Source organism: Amblyomma americanum, chromosome 6 (genome assembly GCF_052857255.1).
Source record: "Amblyomma americanum isolate KBUSLIRL-KWMA chromosome 6, ASM5285725v1, whole genome shotgun sequence".
Taxonomy (NCBI): Eukaryota; Metazoa; Arthropoda; class Arachnida; order Ixodida; family Ixodidae; genus Amblyomma; species Amblyomma americanum.
The window spans coordinates 77017199-77035179 of NC_135502.1; the positions used below are offsets into that span (position 1 = coordinate 77017199).

At 48.4% G+C, this 17981-nt stretch overlaps 1 protein-coding gene across 1 annotated transcript in view; it reads left to right on the forward strand.

The window, feature by feature from the left end:
- The first annotated feature begins 415 nt into the window (after nt 1-415).
- Nucleotides 416-17981, forward strand: part of LOC144093745 (serine protease 30-like) — a 75300-nt gene continuing 57734 nt past the window's right edge. The window contains exon 1 of the mRNA XM_077627427.1: nt 416-959. The gene's annotated coding sequence lies outside the window, so the exon portion shown is untranslated. The remainder of the gene's footprint in view (nt 960-17981) is intronic.

The window sequence follows — 17981 nt, forward strand, 5'->3', positions numbered from 1 at the left end:
CTCCGTTCACGCAACGCGGGGTCACTAAGCAAGAAAAACAAAAGGGGAACAGCAAGAACAAAAAATAGGGTGACCAGTGAAGGAATGCATGCGCGTTCTCGGCCGCTGGCAACGGCAGCAGCAGGAAGACAATCGGGCGCCGTGGGACCAACCGATGCTACGGCCGCGCAGTGGCCCGGTCGCTGCCGCCGCCGGCAAGTCGGCGAGAGTTGATCGGCGACGGATCAGCGAGAGAGAAATGCGCAGACCCCGGCTGGGGCGGCGCGCGGACCTTTCTTGAGCAGCGGCGGTGGTCGGGCGGGCGGGCGGCCGACCAGAGGCGGCGTCTGGATGGCTGGATGCAGCAGCAGCAGCACTCGCTCTCGCTCTCGCCCCCTTGGGCTGTAGGTTGCTCTGTCCTGGTTTCCAGGCGCTCCGCTGCTCTGCTCCCGCCGCCGCCGCCGCTGCCGTAGTCTCGCGAGTCGTCGTCGGCTCCATTCCAGCGAGCGCTCAGCGGCGCTCAGCCGTGCGGGACTCGTTTGCACCCAGAGCGGGCGCCCCCGCCGAGGCGGCAGCGCGGAGCGAAGAGGACGACCCCACGAGGACCACGCTTCAAGGACGTCTCCCTCGGGTCCCCCTCCTCCGGACTCGTCGTCGATCGCCGTCCTCCGACAGTGAGTGAAGCCGGGTAGGGAAGTCGTCCACCGCCACCCACCTCCTGCTGCATCTGCGAGGATTCCTGTCCGCTCTTCCGTGGCTTTTCGTTTCATCGCGAGTGCTGGTTGTGGACCGATCGGAGAGAAAGCAACAGAGGTGTCGTTCCCTCGTCGTCGTCGACGGTTGCTTGCGAAGCGCTGCGCGTTGTTGATGCCGGCGCCGGGGAGGACGCCTTTCTTCCGAGCCCTTTCGCCGCTGACCGGCTCGGAGTTGTGTCCGCGTGTGGGACCGGAGTATTTTGCGAGATCTGGATAACTGTCACGGTGAGTCTGAATGGCGTGCCACTCTTTATGCGCATTATGAGGCGCCGCGCGTTTGCGTGTCTCGCAAAGGAACGGCGATGCTTCGGTTCGCCTATGCTTCTTGCAAGGGCCCATAGTTGATTCGCTTGGAGCCAGCGCATGATCGGTCAGAATCACAACAACGTAAAATGAAAATCCTTTTTTGAATAGAACAAGAAGGTGAAAGGAACAAGAAGGCGCCTCGTATCGGGGCGGTGCACGGAAGCACCCAATGTTAGAAGCTACCGTGTCAGATTTTCCGCAGCAGATGTCCGTTGCTTCTGTCCAATATTCAAAAGCACCAAGTTCAAAAGCCCCCGCCCGTGCCCCTCCGCACCATACGCTGAACGAGTTGTGGAAGTGGGGGGAGGATTTTCATGCCGCGGCTGCCTGTATACAAAATAGACTTCTATCGCTCATAAACACTTTGTACACCAGTCTGTCCGCTAATTTAGTATTGCCTCTTTTTGTCGTTTTAAATACTTTCAGTAATAAGGGAGTAATTACTCAGTGGCATCCACCCAAGCGCTGCCACACGGCTACAAACGAGTTGCTTTGTAGCCGTATGGCTGCGCTTGGGTGGACGCTTATGAGTAATTACTCCCTTATTACAAATCTATTCCACCTAGGGAGATTCCCCTAGAAATTTGACAAACTAAATACTTTCAGATTGGCCTCGAGCTTTTAATTGTTGTTCAACGTTTTCGGTGGAATTTTAATATCTTTAAATTTCCATTCGGGTTTCTGTGGTTGGGGCAAACACGATGATAAATATGTTTATTATTAAAAGTGTGTTTTGCCAGAGACGGGTTCAGCACGCGAGCTGACAGGAACGCGCCTTGTTTTTTTTTTTTCAACTATAGTTAATAGCTTTTAATTACGAGTTCCTCAGGTGTTGATCTCATTAAGGGCTGAATGATTATCGGTAGAACATGTTGCGAACGGGAGAAGTGAGGCGGGGGATCTTAGCAAGGGATTTCTGGTACGGTGTTTTTTGCACGTCGAAATTATGGCATGTGGCAAATGCCAGCGGGGCTTTTGCGACGGCTGCTTTGCACTCGGGGAAACCACGCTAAAATCCTCGATCGCTGCGTCTCCAATAGACACTAAGATGCTTTGGCTTCACTAAGGCCTAAGCTTTAGTTTTGAAAAATGTTCTTCTTTTGCTTTTCTAAACATCCGCATACTTTTGCGCACTTCTGTATGACCCCTTCATTATTGCCTAGTCATAAACACGCCGTACTTTCTGCGCTTTCAAATGTTTTCGTTCGTTCTTGGATGACAAGCCTTACAGCACCGTTTCTTACAGTGCTCGCTGCTTCACTAGAGGTCGAAGCACCTAACCTAACGCGGCCAGCACTGAATAGTTAAAAGGAGCACTAATGCTTTCCTCAACGGTGACAATGACAATTAGCAACTTATGCTGGACAAGAAGCGAGAACTAAGCGCTCACGCAACGCCCGTTTAGCAGCCGAAGTTTTTTTTTATTCTATAAAGAAACGCACACTTAACGCACTTATAGAAAGTTTCTATAAGTGCGTTAAGTGTGCGTTACAAAGATAACTTGTAGATCCTTATGCAGTTAATATAAGCAAGCGTCGTTTAAACTTTTAAATAACCACGTTTTTGTTTTCTATTCGCTACTATTTTGGAGAGCATTATCTGTTTTCTGAACTGCTCAAATCTATACCGCATACGCGAGCGTCGCCCACGGAGCTTGTTGCAGCGTTTTTGCCGCTGAAGACGTGGATCATCTGTCCTGTATTTATTTCACTTATAGCAAACAGGAAGTCAGCGCTAATTTGATCTATGCTCTAATCATGCCGCTCGGTAGCGCCATAGAAATGTTCTGCTAAAGAGTAAAATTGTTATTTCTAATCAGTGTTTCGTTTTATGCAGCACTCATTTTCTCTGGCATTTTATTTCCCCCTCCCCTGCATATTCTGTTGCAAATCAAAACCCGCTGACATGAAGCATCAGGGAACTTCACGGCTTGATAGTTCAAGCTCTTCCAACTTACTGCGAGACGCAGAGTTGTTATCGTAATATGATACACCTTGATAGCTGCTAACAGGGTACATTTAATGCTGATAATCGCGCATGATGACGGAGGATACTATTTATGTCTGCGAAACGATAATTTATACTGATGAACGGAACTCACCACCAAGTTAGCAGTATTTGAAAACGCGAATAAGAGAAAGAAGGACAAGAATAAAAAAGCTTCAAGTGAGGAAACGTTCCAGGAGTGGTCAAAAATTAAAGCACGGAATTAAGAATACGCAGACCAGGAAAGGTCGCCGCCAGATTATCACTTTCTTACCAAACAACAATCTCAGTGCGCAAGATAAACAGTTTTTGCATGGCACTACATGCTATCATGGGGTAATATGAGGATTACATATGACACTGAGCAGCGAGCACTGCAGCAGATGTACAGAGGCGTATCTTAACGAGCAAAAGAGAACCGTTACATCCCCGGCTCAACACTTCGACATCACTATCACTGACTACTTGTTGTCAACAAATTCGCTTGATACAAGCTGCGCTTGCGTGACAGGCAGGACTGTTTCTGCGTGTCTGTCATGGGTGCTCATTTCGAAGACGTCGGTTACATGAAAGGACGATGTTTTAATGCCAGTGACGCCTGAAACACTGCGACAATCAAAAACTACAACCAGAAGGAAAAGCAAAGGCATGTGGTTTTTACTTCTTCTCATTGACCCCATCCCATCATTACAAATCATTCTAATCATTTCCAACCTATTCCCACCTTAATGATTTTCGCCAGACGCTTTTCCTTAGGCTCGCGAACTATTCGATATTCTGCATTTAAAAACACTTCGCTTCCCAGTCTACGCGTCGGTGACATTCCGCGCGTTCTCGGGCGTCGCGGCTCCATGCAACTGGCGAGTTCAAGAGAGCAGGTCTCTGTCGGGAGGAGAACCAGCTCACGGAGTCGTTGACATCGGGGCTAGCCGATGCGAGCAGCTGTAGGCGTCGCGTTGTGCAAGTGTATACAAAGGAGAATGCTCCGAAGGCCATTGCGCGCTGAGGCGAACGTGTCAAGTTGAAGGACCGCGGAGGTAAGCACCGTCCTTGGCCCACAGCGACTGCTCGCGGTTAAACGGTCTTTCTTCACAGACCGCCCTTCGATTCCTGCTGGCTGCACGATGCCGCGAGCAAGGCTGTCTGGGTGTCTTGCGTCGGAAAAGCCACCTTTGTGTACAGGCGCCTTTGCGTCTAGAGTGCGGCCTTTTAATGCGTTTTTAAGCGGTGCCTCAACACCTTCAGTCACCCTGTCTCCAATGCAGCTTTTGTTCGGTTTCGGTTCCGGTTAAAGCTTGGCTATAATGCACCGCGAATGCGTGCAGCTTTTATTTAGAACCTTTTTCGACAGACCAAGCGGAGTCATTCGATTCCAGCCATTCGAAATTAATGCGGAAAACCGTTTCAAGAATGAAGCCTTCGTGCTTAGCGATAGGTCTGGTAGTCATCCGGTGATTGGTGTGTTTTCGTATATTTGTTTCGCAAGCATCTCTGCTTTAAAAGGCCTTGGCATGATTGGTCAGAGGAAGTGTTATTGAGAACATGAAAGCAGCTTTGAGTTCAATTTTGCATAATGCCGCGAATCTCTGTAGTCTTTGTAATATTTTATAATACTCGCATTTGAATATGAAAATGCCAACTTTTTGTGAGATTTTTCTTCAAACTTCATACTACTTTGTGAAAGGAGTTAAAAAATTGCAAACACCCTTAATGTGCGAGCATGACTTGATGGAGTGCATTTTGAGGGTGCCAAATATGTAGCTGTCCTCCAGAAATCTGCATATTAAGGGGGGAAAAAATCGCGCAAACATCGAGCACCCATGGCTAATGACCATACTTTTTCGCACTGCAGGGGATCACTTACAGCTCGCACCGAAGAAGTTGCTGAGGATGCGTTTCGTGCTCTAACAATGCAAGAAACAACGTTGTGAGAATGGCATATATATAGTATAGACTGTAAGAAATAACGCAGAGAGCGTGATGAAGCTGAGTTCTTTTTGGTTTTGAGTGGTGTTATTTTTTTCCTTTTTCAAACCAGCGCATGAATAATAGAGCAAAGAGTACACAGAAGACTTGAGCAGCCACACTATTTCACTGTTCTATAAAAAATCCAATATATAGGAGTTAAGCTTAGTTCATTCAATACGAAAATTAGGGCTGCCACACTTTCTGCTTGAGAAACGAAAGAAACTGAAAACTGATCTTGGGTGAGATAAAAAAAAACAATGAAATGAAAAGCCAGAAGCTGCTACTCAGCAAAGAAACAAAGGCATACAGTACAGTTCTCATGCAAATTACGAGCCATGCGTTCTTGTCCACTATCTGCAGCAGGGTCCATGGTGCCCATACAGAAATCTTGATGACTCCAACGTGCTTGAAACTTAGTGAAATGGAGAGTGTCGTAAATTAAGCCGAGGGTTACGGGGAAAACAAAAAAAAAAACACTGATTCCCAATGTAGTGAAAATAAAACTGTAACAATGCTTTCAGCGGTCACCGGAGCAAGTTGACTACTAATTTTTACTTCGCACTAGTAGTCTTCTTGACTAAAGGTTAAGTTTGGTTAATTCAATATTCGACCATTGATGTGATGCGAAAATCTTTGTGTGGATAGTTATAGAGTATAGCAGGAAATTTATAAACTTCAACGAATTTAGTCAGTTTATAAATCTCAGTTTTTTTTTTCTTTCTACCTTGGAAGCGAAGGCGAAAATTCACAGACGAGAAGATTTCTGTTTCTCGTGCACGGTGATAGTAAATGCAACTGCGCGAACTAATGTTCACGACTGGACAGCAGCGGAGCGCACCGACAAGCTCAAAATCTTCAAAACGCCTTCGATACACATGAATAACGCCTTTTTTTTTTTTGCAGTTTCTTGAGAGTCGCAACGCTTTACACAACTGTGTAGTGGAAAGGTTTCGCGTAACTGCAGTGATTTGTTTTTGTACTTTATTCTACGAAGCGATACACATGAATTGTTGGAAATTGGAAGTTGCAACTAATAAATTAAGTTCACATTAAATAAGTCTATCCTGCCTGACCTATGCAGAAGAATGGCGATTTGGGCTAGTTGGATGTAGTTCATCATGAAAACAGACAACCAGCGCGCACGAACGAAGGACAAAGGAGAAGTGTAGACACTCCAAGGGCTGTCTCGCAACTAAGTTTTAATGTGAATTGATGGATAAACATACGCACATACAAAGAACATCGGCGCATGTGCGAAAGGAACGCAAGGCATACAGGGCATGAACATACGCATCCTGCGAAACAAAAACATAAAGCCAACATAGCCACACTCAGACCGCTGCCTCCAAAAGTGACGCATCATGAATTATCTAAACCGGCTATCTCACCTACCCCTGTGTCTACCCTCCTCCTTTGTCCTTCGTCCGTGCGCTCTGGGTTTTGTTTTCAAGATGAAGCTTACCTATACACTCGTGGGCAATGCAGCTTCAGCCCGGTAACGCACGTAATTTATTTTCCTCTTTCATTTTCTTTCATTGACATTACGTTAAGAGGACCTGTAAACTTGTCAGATTCGCTCTCAGCGTTCCTCTTTACAATTCACTCAAGTTGCGTTCCTTTCGTTGTGGAACGCAATTCTTCAGCGACATAGAAGACACGCCTTCCTCATCGGAGACCCGCGCTCGTATACCACTTTCCGTTAGACAGGCGAGGATCGAATCCCTGCTCATTTCGGGCATTCACACTACGTATCGCATCTCGAAATACCGCCGCGTCGAGAGGCTCGACCGGTACGGAGCAGCAGCAACATCAATACCGACACCACACACTTCTACCCGCTTGCGGGACGTCCACTTATTTCAATCTCCGTGTTAGGGCACATCCCGGGACCGGTGCAGCTAGCCTCGATCGGTGGCAGGTGCATTCATTTCATCTATTTGTTTTTTACCTTCGAGAACAGGATCGAACCTCATCGGTCCCCTTGACAGTACGCGCGCCGTTTATATCTCAAACCGCTCCTCGCCTCCCGCATCCTACGCGCAGGGTGAATACGCAGAATCAGCGCGAATACACGCGTACGGACTTGCGGGGAGACAAACGCAAGCAAAAAAAAATGCCAGATAGCGGGAAGCAAAACGAACCCCCAGCAACGTTCTCGGAGCGGATAGAACAGAACCGGGAGCCGAACGTTGCTTTTAGTAGGCTCCGTGCGCGTGTGCCGCGCGGCGGTCCACTTTATCCGCCAGTGCCGCTGAATCCTCGCGGGAAGAAGGAGTCGTCGCTGAAGTGTGTTCCTTTCTTTCTTTCTTTCTTTCTTTCTTTCTTTCTTTCTTTCTTTCTTTCTTTCTTTCTTTCTTTCTTCTTCTGTTTCTGTTTGCGCGCCGCGGTTCTCTTGCCGGACGAGTTTTGGCGGAATCGGAATGCAGTTGCCGCCGTTGGCGCCGGCCGCAACGCGCTATGCACGCTCGTGGCGAGGATTGTCTCGCACGCATGCATGGCGGCGGCGGCGCGAGCGCCATGTGGGTCAGTATCCCGCCGCGCTTGTGTGGGTCAGTATACCGATCCGCCTGCTCCTCCTCCTGGTCCGGAGCCGGCCTGTCCGGCGGGTCAACGCGCGTGGCGACGGGAATTTGCCTAGCGCGCGCCAGCGCTGCCGTTTTGCATATGCGGGCCCGGTCAGCAGCACGTCTGCAAGGTTTTGTTTCAGCAAAATTCAGAGGCGATATCCCTGTGCTCCGACTAGTCGGGAGGTCGAGGAAAGTCTCTCTGGCCACGAGTTAATGGGAGAGGCTAGTAAGTGATGTCACCGACCGAATCTAGATGGCATGATAATCATTCTATTCACACTTTATCAGTGACGAGACGACGACATTCAATTGTTCACTGTACCAGTGAGATTTTGGGTAATGTTCGGGAAGTTTAAATCAGTATTACGAAATTTATTCCTCACGGCGTCTGTTCTTGTAGCCGTTAATTCCCTTTCTTTTTTAAGCGCGCTTGGGAATGTTGGCCTGTCAGATACCTCGACTACTGCTGTTCTTGCGAATTGATAGCAACAAAAAGTAAATCCCACAGCAAAATGTCTACTACAAGAGCTGCTGTGATGCACAGCTCATGAAACCCTCAACTAAACCTTGCAAAGCTGTCTTTCATCCCCCCTCCCCCCAATCTGACAAACCCTGTCTGAGAGTGTGAGGGGAGAGGGGAGAAGACACCTTTCTTTTTATGCAGCTGTTCGGCCCGACTCTCACCATCACGACTCCTATTACTTGGCGGTAGTAATTACACCTAGTGAATAGGACGCGGTTCCCTTTGCGCCTATCACAACGTGATAAGCTCTCTATTTCTCCTGGTAAACTGGGTCGCTCAAGCAGAACGTGAGAAACACTTCGGCTCTCGTGGCTATAGGAGCGTTAACGAATGGCACCAAGGTATAGGCGAGGCGTATGCTAAACGCACGTCGGTCTTCTGTTCATGGAAAGGCACACACACACAGTATATCACTGCATGCAGTCATTATGACGGTAAATGAAGTGTGCAGTATGCCGCCGCGGTGGCTGAGTGGTTATGGAGCTCGGCTGCTGGCCCGAAAGACGCGGGTTCGATCCCGGCCGCGGCGGTCGAATTTCGATGGAGGCGAAATTCTAGAGGCCCGTGTACTGTGCGGTGTCAGCGCACGTTAAAGAACCCCAGGTGGTCGAAATTTTCGGAGACCTTCACTACGGCGTCCCTCATAGCGTGAGTCGCTTTGGGACGTTAAACCTCTATAAACCATAAACCAAACCTAATGAGATATTATACAAATAATTTTGTCGATATACGAATGTTAAATTTAGATTTGTGTGATTTTGAGGTGATAATATAGGTCTAGCTAGTTTGGCTCTGAGTGCTTTATTCTACAGTAGTAATTCATGCACTGTTGGCAACTGCTGTTCTTCAGCAACAGCAGCAAATGAAAGGGAATAGCAGGCTTGTGTGACAAGCGCTGACGTGAGGGCTCTCTTTTCGTGTGTTCACACTTCAGCAGCGTAAAAGTTAACTAGCTAGAATGCTTGGGAACTATAGTCGGATGCAACTCAAGAACGCAGAGGCTTTTCCCGTCAGAGGACCCCCTTCCAGTCAACGGCGTCGGGCGATTCTCATGACCCTGCTAGCCTGTCAATGCAGGGAGCGGCGCCACAATGAAGAGGGAGGTCTATCCCTGACCATATAGGGAAGGGATTATCTCTTTTCATCTACCACTCTTTTTTTTTTTGTCACACTAACAGGGCCATGAGAATAGACCGGCGCCATTGGCTGGGAGGGAGTCCTTTGACTGAGAAATGCCGCTGGGTTCTTAAGTTGTATCTGACTATAGAATATATTCTGCTTAACTGTAGCATTCTAAATAATTGATCAGTAGCGAAATGGTAGACGCAGACTGGACACAAAACAAGAAAACCGCTAGTCTCATTCGTGTGCTTCCTGCGTCTGTCATTCCTCTAGTAATGGATTGAGGAAGCCAGTGCCAACTACCCGAAATAAACACTTTAACGAATGTACGAGAGGTGCATCCTTGCTTCCTCGGTGACGAGGCTAATGATCCCTTCGTTATCATCGTATTCTGAGTTCAGATCTTCCGCTGATCTCTTCATAACCTACACAGTCGATCGTAAAATAGCGTTGGGGATTGTAGCAGTAAAACCGTGCTTGAAGCAGTCCAAGGTACGAGGCTCGAAGCTGGCAAAGAAGGCTCTCATGATTGGATTTGGTTCACGTTGATTCGCACATCAGCAAGATCTGGTTCACTTTTTATTTTCAATTGGATTTTCGCGCAAGTTTTCTAGACGTTGTAAATATTAAACATTAAAGGATTTGCAGCCATTGCAGTGCAATTTCACTTAGTTTCGGTTTCTGCATTTGGCTCATTTCGAAAAAAAAAAAAACTCTTCAACCTGCCTACCGGATTGTGAGCAAACTGCAAACCTCGATAGGTGGCAGTAAAATTAATGTTCGGTTGCGAGAGGTTGCTCGGGAAGAGCAATCTGGGTCGCACAAGCCCCGCCGGTGGCAGCACCTGCCATGGCAGGGCAGTGGAATGGTATGAAGGCTCCCAGGGATGTAAACTAGAGTATGACCAATTCCACATATGTGAGCATTAATTAACCCACTATCGGTATTTGAACAACTTCAATCCGTGAACAATGGATCCGAACACTGGAACCGAAGTGAAAACTCAAGTGCTAGCGCACCTAATTCACATTTGACCTAACTACGCCAATAGACCACCAATTTTTTTTTTTTTAGTGTAAGAGCACTACTTCACGAGCTCTAACCGGTTCACTAAGTTTGTGTGAAGCTTGACCTTGAGGGGGACCTTGGCCAAACCATAAATAAATAAAATAAATACTGCCGCGACCCACTGCACGAGAGCACTATGCTGTCGCCGCAGCCGATCACGCCTCTTGTTAAACTGCAACACACTCTAGCGCTGTGCACTCCACATCGTTGTCTTCATCAACTAATAGTACTATCGAACTAATGTACACATTCCCGCGCTGTGCATCACAGATCGTCGTCTTCATCAATTCATAATACTGGTGAACTAATATCGTCGCCAGACGTGTCGACGACCCAGCAGACCAAAACTAGGAGCCAACCAGGCTAAACACATGCTTTCGCACGTCAACTTGCATTAACTACGTTAAAACCGTACCACTTTTTTTCGCACTGAATACACTAACTAGCCCGAATCAAGCTACTAATCAGTGAAGGCAGCCCCTTTCTCATGTGAAACGATAGATAGTTGCTGACGGAAACGTTATTTTGTTTTGTGGTACGTACGATATGCCTCGCCTTACCTCCCCTGCTAAATTATCTGCGCGCGGTGAAAACGACTCTCGCGACATTAAACTTAAGTGCCCACGGACGTTTAGAGCAGCACGTCGCGAGATGTGAAGTCGGCGAACCTTCCCACGCCATAATAATACTCCCGTATGCATCTGCACGTCTGGGAGTAGTACGCTTTCCCGTACGACAAAGGAATAGCGCACACCACACCTATACTTCAAAACACATATATTTTGGCACACGTGCGATTTCACAGTATAAAAGTAAGAATGTATGTGCTTTCTTTTATTCAATAAACTAGTTGCGAGTCGGCTGCTACTGTCGTATCCTCTTTTCCTCCGTTTTTGTTTTAAAGGCCGAGGTGAAAGAATAAAAACTATACCAAATCCTAACAAATGTTACATGTGTTTACGGTGGTCTCGCAAGAATCACAGACGAATAAAATCCCGGTCGATTTGCGTATTTAAGTCCAAATGCAAATTATGTCTCTAGCAGTTCGGATTTCCCTTCGGTTCCGGTGTTCAGATCTAGTGTTCACGGATGGCAGTTGTTCGATCGGATAGCGATAACGGGTTAATATCCATATATGCGGAATTGGTCATTCTCTGCACTCATAGATCCCTGGGAGTCTTCACGCCGCTCCTGGCGCAGTGGTGCTGCGGTTAAGTGATGCGAAACTGCCCTTCTATAATAGGTGTTGTCATCGGTGGGACTTGGGTTGCGACCCAAGTTGCTCTGTGCAAGCAGCCTCTCATGATTAAATGAGCTGCGGCCTGACACGGTGGGCAGGTTGCCCACCACCCGGCGGTTAGGTGAGCAGCCTGCCACAAAACCGGCTTTAGGTGAACAGACAAACACATAACGGCTAAATTCGGGTAATGGTCACTATAAGTGCAAGCTCACTAAAACGTGGTAGTAGCCGGGGTAGATTTGAATTTCTGAGCCTCTTGTACCATGGCGACTTACGATCCGATTGTAACTGACAAGAATTATCCCTGGGTCCCCGCATACCTCGTACGCGGTGCCAATTACAGTTATACAGCCCCTGCCTCACTAGGCCTGCTTGTCTGGGCGACGTTACGGCTCATCGCTTTCTGTAGTTGACCGAATACGGGCTACCCACCCTGCCAAAAATAGCATTGATTGGATGGAGGCACATGAGCAGTTATTCACTACCACTAAGCGCCCTTACGTGGTCACGGTCATTATTTTCGTAATTTTAACTGCCATGCCTGAACATTTCCCTTCAGCTTTGACACGCACCACGTGCTTATAGACTCAGCCTATTTGTTCCTCTAAGTCGCTAAGCTGCTTGAAATGGCCCGAAAGCACAAACTGCGAAGTTCTTTCTAAAGACTGCTTCAGGAGAGCGTATGTATGCATAGTACAATATAGTAAACGCGATATTTCCGGCACCTATCTGCTGTCGACCACACAGTTCAAGCATCCTGGTAACAGTCTGGAGAAGCAGACTGTTACCAAGCAGCGCGAAACGCAACACGCATTAGAAAAGGAGACGTTGGCACAAGTTTTAACGCGGCAGCGTTAAACCTGGCGTTAGGAGGAAAAACCGTGCGCGTTGTCACACTAATTCAAGATTGGTAAGCAGAGGCCGTGACGTCCAACCACAGTCGACCAATGATAGCGAGGTATGACGTCACACACGGACAGTCGATGGGTTGGCGGGTACCAGCTACGCAGCAGTCAGAACGTGTGGAAAGTTTCCAAGTCTCTGTGCTTGGCGCGTCGACTCATGTGACAGGGTACATAACGTGGCTGTGGGTGTAGAATATAATGGCCAAAAGAAAGATGCTCTGAGACTGATACGTGCGTAACGTAATGATGCTTGTTGAGTTGCGAAAGAGGCCAGTGACTTTTAACGTTGTCGCGTTCGGCTTCCTAAGGGTTGATTAGGAATTTGCAATCTTGTTGTGCTCTGTCTTCTGTTTGCGCTCCATTTATTTTCCGCGGTGTCAGTTTCAGAAAATGAAATACCGGCTATCTATGCAAATTCATGCAAATATATGCAAAACAAGAAATAAGAGCTATTTCCGTAAACTGTTCCGTTCAGCTATGTCTCTCTCGTGTTCAGGTTACTGAACTCCCATACAGGCACGCCCTTTTAATCCTTGCAGCTGAGGTAAGTATAAAGTACAGTTTAGCAGGCATTGCGGACGTCAACGTTGCACAAGCCCGTAAACGCTGCACACTCGGGTCACACAGTGCTTGCCAGCAGACAACACTCGTTTGAGTCCCCGCACTGCGCTCACCCGTACCCACCGCCCCAGGTGCGATTACGCAGAACAAAATCACTTCCTCGTTCCGAAACGCGCGGGCTCTCCGCTCTCCCTAAGCATCGGGGGAACGCCGACGGCCTCGTACGAAAGCGGCGTCCGTTCCTGGAAACAGGTGAAGCGCGCCACCACGTCCGAATTCTCCGCCCTTCGCTGCAGTTTTCACCGAAGCCGGGCGATATTTTACCGCGTGTTACCCCGAATCTCGTCTTCAGGGGGCGGATCCGATCTCATTCGCTTCCCTCTCTCTCTCCGTGTGTGTGTGTGTGTGTGTGTGTGTGTTTGCTTGTTTGTTTGTTTGTTTGTTTGTTTGTTTGTTTGTTTGTTTCGGAGGAAAATTGCCTTGTGGGTGGGTGGATCTCTTTTGTCCGTGCAGACTTAAACATCTGGATGGACGATGGAGTGCGCCATTTTGCCGGCTTTTGTTTCTCTACATTCCTTTCAGAGCCACGCAGCCGCCACTGCCTGCTTCACGACGCAGATCCGCGTGCGCGCACTCCGGCGCGCGCGTGCAGGTCTGCAGCCAGGCCACGCGGTTCAGACGGGGCTTTCCTAAGAAGCGGCGCGGCGGTGCCGACGACCCCCGTTCAACCCGCGCAAGCTGTTGCTCGCGTGTTTCCCTCTCGTTATACTCGACGGCAACCGCGACGCGACAAGCGGCTGGAGGAAAAGAGAGCCCGGCGTTGACGCGGCGGCGACGTCACGCCGAGCTGACGCTGCTCCGCCGAGGACGATGCCTCCTCCCGCTCCGAGGCGGATGCAGCACGCCAGACGGCTGACGCGCGCTCGCAATCGCGCTTCCCCGGGAGCGAGTCGCCGATTGTTCGCCGTCAGATACGCAGTTGAAAGGTGGGGGAGGGTGCGGAGGGGCATTTACACGGAAGACGGACTCGGAGAGGAGTGCGTGGCAGGCGAATCGTGCGTCGCTTCCTTCTGGCGTGCTGCGATGACACTATGACTTTCACTGAGGTCGTCGCCACTGTTGTGTTGGTGAATCACGTGTACGGCAGTGAGCTAGCTGCCTGTTCGATGAGCTCGTCTCGAACAGTGCATTCGGTGCTTCTTGTGTGCGTTGCTCCCTAGCGGCATCAGAAAAATAGAGAGAATTCCTTTCTGAAAAACGTGTATAGGTTTGAATGGATCAGCAAATAGGATTATGGCACATTTGGCTTGCTTGTTTAGGTTTAACGTCCCAAGAGAGAGAGAGGGTTTATTGATAGGAAAGGCAGAGAGGTTGGCCTGAAAAATAAATATCTGGCCTGCTACTCTGCTCTGGGGGACGGGAAGAGGAGATAAAAGAAGGTCACGATGGGGGACGATGATGATGGGAGGAGGCAAATGAAAAACTACTTAAAAAAAAAACAAGGCACACTTTCTGACATCACAAACGCGAGACAAGGTCCGTGTCGCTCAAAAAGCGTGAGAGCGCTCGCGTTGCCTTTACAGTTCCAAAACTATATGGCCAAGCGCCGAGGATTAAATCCTCAGAGAGGAGCGATGTGTCCATAGGCTTCAGAGGTTACGCAGGCCATTATGATGGACGCCGTAGTAGAAACCTACGGATAATTTCGGCCACCTGAGGTTTTTTAACGTGCACTGACATCGCGCAGTACACGGAAGTCGCGGGTACGATCCCGCCCGCGGTGGTCACGTTTAGATGGAGGCGATAGGCTAGAGGCCCCTGTACTGAGAGATCTCGGTGCATGTTAAAGAACTCCAAGCGATCGAAATTATCCGGAGCCCTCCAATACGGCGTCCCTCATAGCCTGAGTCGCTTTGGGACGTTAAATCTATAATTAAAATGTGCCATAATCCTATTTGCTGCCCTACTCAAACTTATACACATTTTCAATAGGGTAAGAGGGAAGGCGCGGTGATACCCGATTGGTTACCTTACACATGGCCAAGCATAAGGACGTCCCTAGCTGCGTGGTCGCGCAGAAACTGAGAACGCAGTTGCGGCGTCTCTTCGAGCGCGTAAAAGAGGTTCGGCGTTTGTCACTTCATTCTCGGGGCCGTGGGAATCTTGCGGGGGGCCGCCTTGGGAAGTTTCCGGTGGGATCCGCGCGCACGAATTCCAGCCGGGGATGTGACGCCGCAGGGATGCGCCATGCTACGTGCATAGATAAGCAGCGAATGTTGCATGCATATTCAGTTCGTCCGAAGTTACAGTATCCTCTTTATCATTTTCAGTTCAGCCTGGGAAATGGTGCACTGCTGGCAGTCAGAGTGGATATGGCGTGGCGTAAAGCAGCACCTGACATCCGTGTAGGCTATACGCACCATAGATGCGAATGCCTTCACTAGAGCGGTGTACGCCTTTCTTCGATTTTAATTTCACGGACTGGCACACTCGGTAGAATTTGATAATTTCTGTTACCCGAGACTGCGAACGGACCTAACGAACCTGCCATTTAAGGCATTCAGAACGTAAGAGAAACTAAGTAGGATATTATTGAACTGCCGCCGAAAATCATAACCGGCGCGAAAGATACAACAATAGGTACTCAATGCGGTAACTATAGCGTACGTGTTACTGCACTGCGTCCGAGTGTTTGTTTTGCGCATGTAACACGAACCTCGACTCGCGAACACGCATGTTTTGTCGAGAAGTAAATGAGGCCAGGATAACCCATGGTTGTTTGTATGCCTCTTCCACGAACTAAAAAAACAAACGTCACATTAAAAGTGAAACCTTAAGTTAGAACCATTATGTTAAACTGTAGGCCTGCGGAGGAAACTGTTACAGAGTTAAAGAAAAAAACTTCAACGTAGTCCTTTGCGTCACCAGCGTGCAGCATTTTAAGGCGTGTCGAAGCTGCTCGTATCTTCTTATGGAATACAAACATCACGTAAGTCCGTTTACTAGCGTGACTAGTGTGACGTTGCCTATTCAACTCAATAACGTCAAATTAAACCATTCAGAGCAAAGCTGCCGAACCTATTTTGTTGGGAAGTGAACGTCACTTGAACGAACGTGACTTGAACAAACTTTTCAGATGGACGAACTTTTGGGAAATCCCCGCCGAATTATCGTTGCATCCAACTAAAATAAGATTGAGTTAAACTAATTTCGCCATGCTGCAACTTTAAGGTCAGGAAACGTTTAGGAAAGCACTGAAGTACTAATTCTTTCAAGTCAGAATGCGTCAAAGCAACTGCCGGCGTTGCAAGCAGGAAAGTGCGTCGCTTGCTATACTTAGCAGCACTTCATTGCATTGCGAAACTAAGTAATGTATTTTTATGTTCTTTACATTAGTACGTCTACTCTTTTGGCTTGCAGCCTGAATAGTAGCCATGCATACACTGGTTTGCCTCAGCCGCAGTCATATGTTCGCAAGCGGTTCAGCAAGAGAGACTAATTAATGTGTCTAGAGAAGCTAAATGTTTTAGCCACTCATCAAGGATTTGTGCCAGGGAAGGTGTCAGAACCACAAAAGAACTCGCACACTGCATGCCAGCGTTCAGCAGAATACTAGCTTCATGCCATCAAAAGTGGTAGCTTACACATTACGTACGTGGAGTTTTAATAGTATTATTTAAAGAACAAAGTTTTAAGTACAATAAGCCCCATTTCCATTCAGCGAACTTTCACTTGAGTAGTAATTCGTTCAGGCCTGCTTTTCACTGTACCTCGCCTAGATGGGTTTGATAGGAAATTCCTGAATTCATGTCATGCGTTTATTGTCTAAGACAACAAAGTGAGTTCGCGCCGCTCCTCAGAGCATGCCATCGGTCATATAGTGAATTTGATCGGGGATGTGACGTAGGGTGTGTTTCCCGACACGAAAGCAAGAGACTGCTGCTCTAAAACTGCAATTTTTTTCAGGTGGCGATGTTCCACTAAGCCTCTAGTCGCAGAATAATCACACCCCTCCTTTATACTTTCGTCCCTCTAGCCTTTATTTCTTTCGAGGCCATGAAAGCGCCTAAGTGGGGCGGCGAACCCACCGTGCGCTGACCTTGATAGGCTCAAAGTGAAAAGTAAATTTTCCTTTCCATCTCTCAAAGCACAATTCCCTCTTCAACACATCTCGCCCTCTCTACAAACTGTATGCTCTTCGAGGCAGCGCGCCTCATGTCCGGATTAGATGTTAGCTTGTCATCGTCTGCCTTCTTTTCTCGGCGCTCTCGCGCGCATGTACGCGCAACAACAGAGACGAGGAAAAGCACACTGCGCATTCAGCGCGCGCGTTTTGTGCTGCGCTGCTCTCCGGGCTCGATCACGAGAGCGGACCATTAGCGGGGCCTGGCCTCCGAGAACAAGGCGGCGATGTTGGTGAGGCCTGAACAAAATGCAAACTCTGAGTGGAGAAAAAAAAAGTGTGTAGGCGGTGCTTGCCTCTGCAGGGTGGGCGGAGGAGCCGGCAAAGGAGTGGCGCATGTAGAACACGCGCGTGTATGTGTAGCGGCCGGAGAGAACGCGTGTGGGCTGGGTGCGGTGAACCTGGTGTGGCTGGAATACATGCACAGGATCCCGGCTTTGTTTCAGAATTCAAAGCCGCCCGTTAGCGACACTCGCTCCATGTTGTACATGCAAGAAAGAGAGTGTTCCGCTTGCTCGTTCCGATCTCACAATCATTCCACTCGTGGACGTTGAAAACTAAACATTTTGACAGATTTGCATGTCTGGTTGAGTTTGAAGACTTATAATAAACTCTGCACATCTCCAACCAAAAACTTTAATTTTAAACCCAATGTTTCGAAGCCGGCTCGGCTCTCTCATCAGGGGTGATTGGGGGCAGTGGCTAGCGTTCTTAAGTATGCATTGAGGGTATAAGGAGGTCAAAACAACAATAACTGTGATGCGAAAGGCGTGGGGGAGGGGGGAGGAGGGGGGTTAAAGCTGTGAGTCACGTTGTCG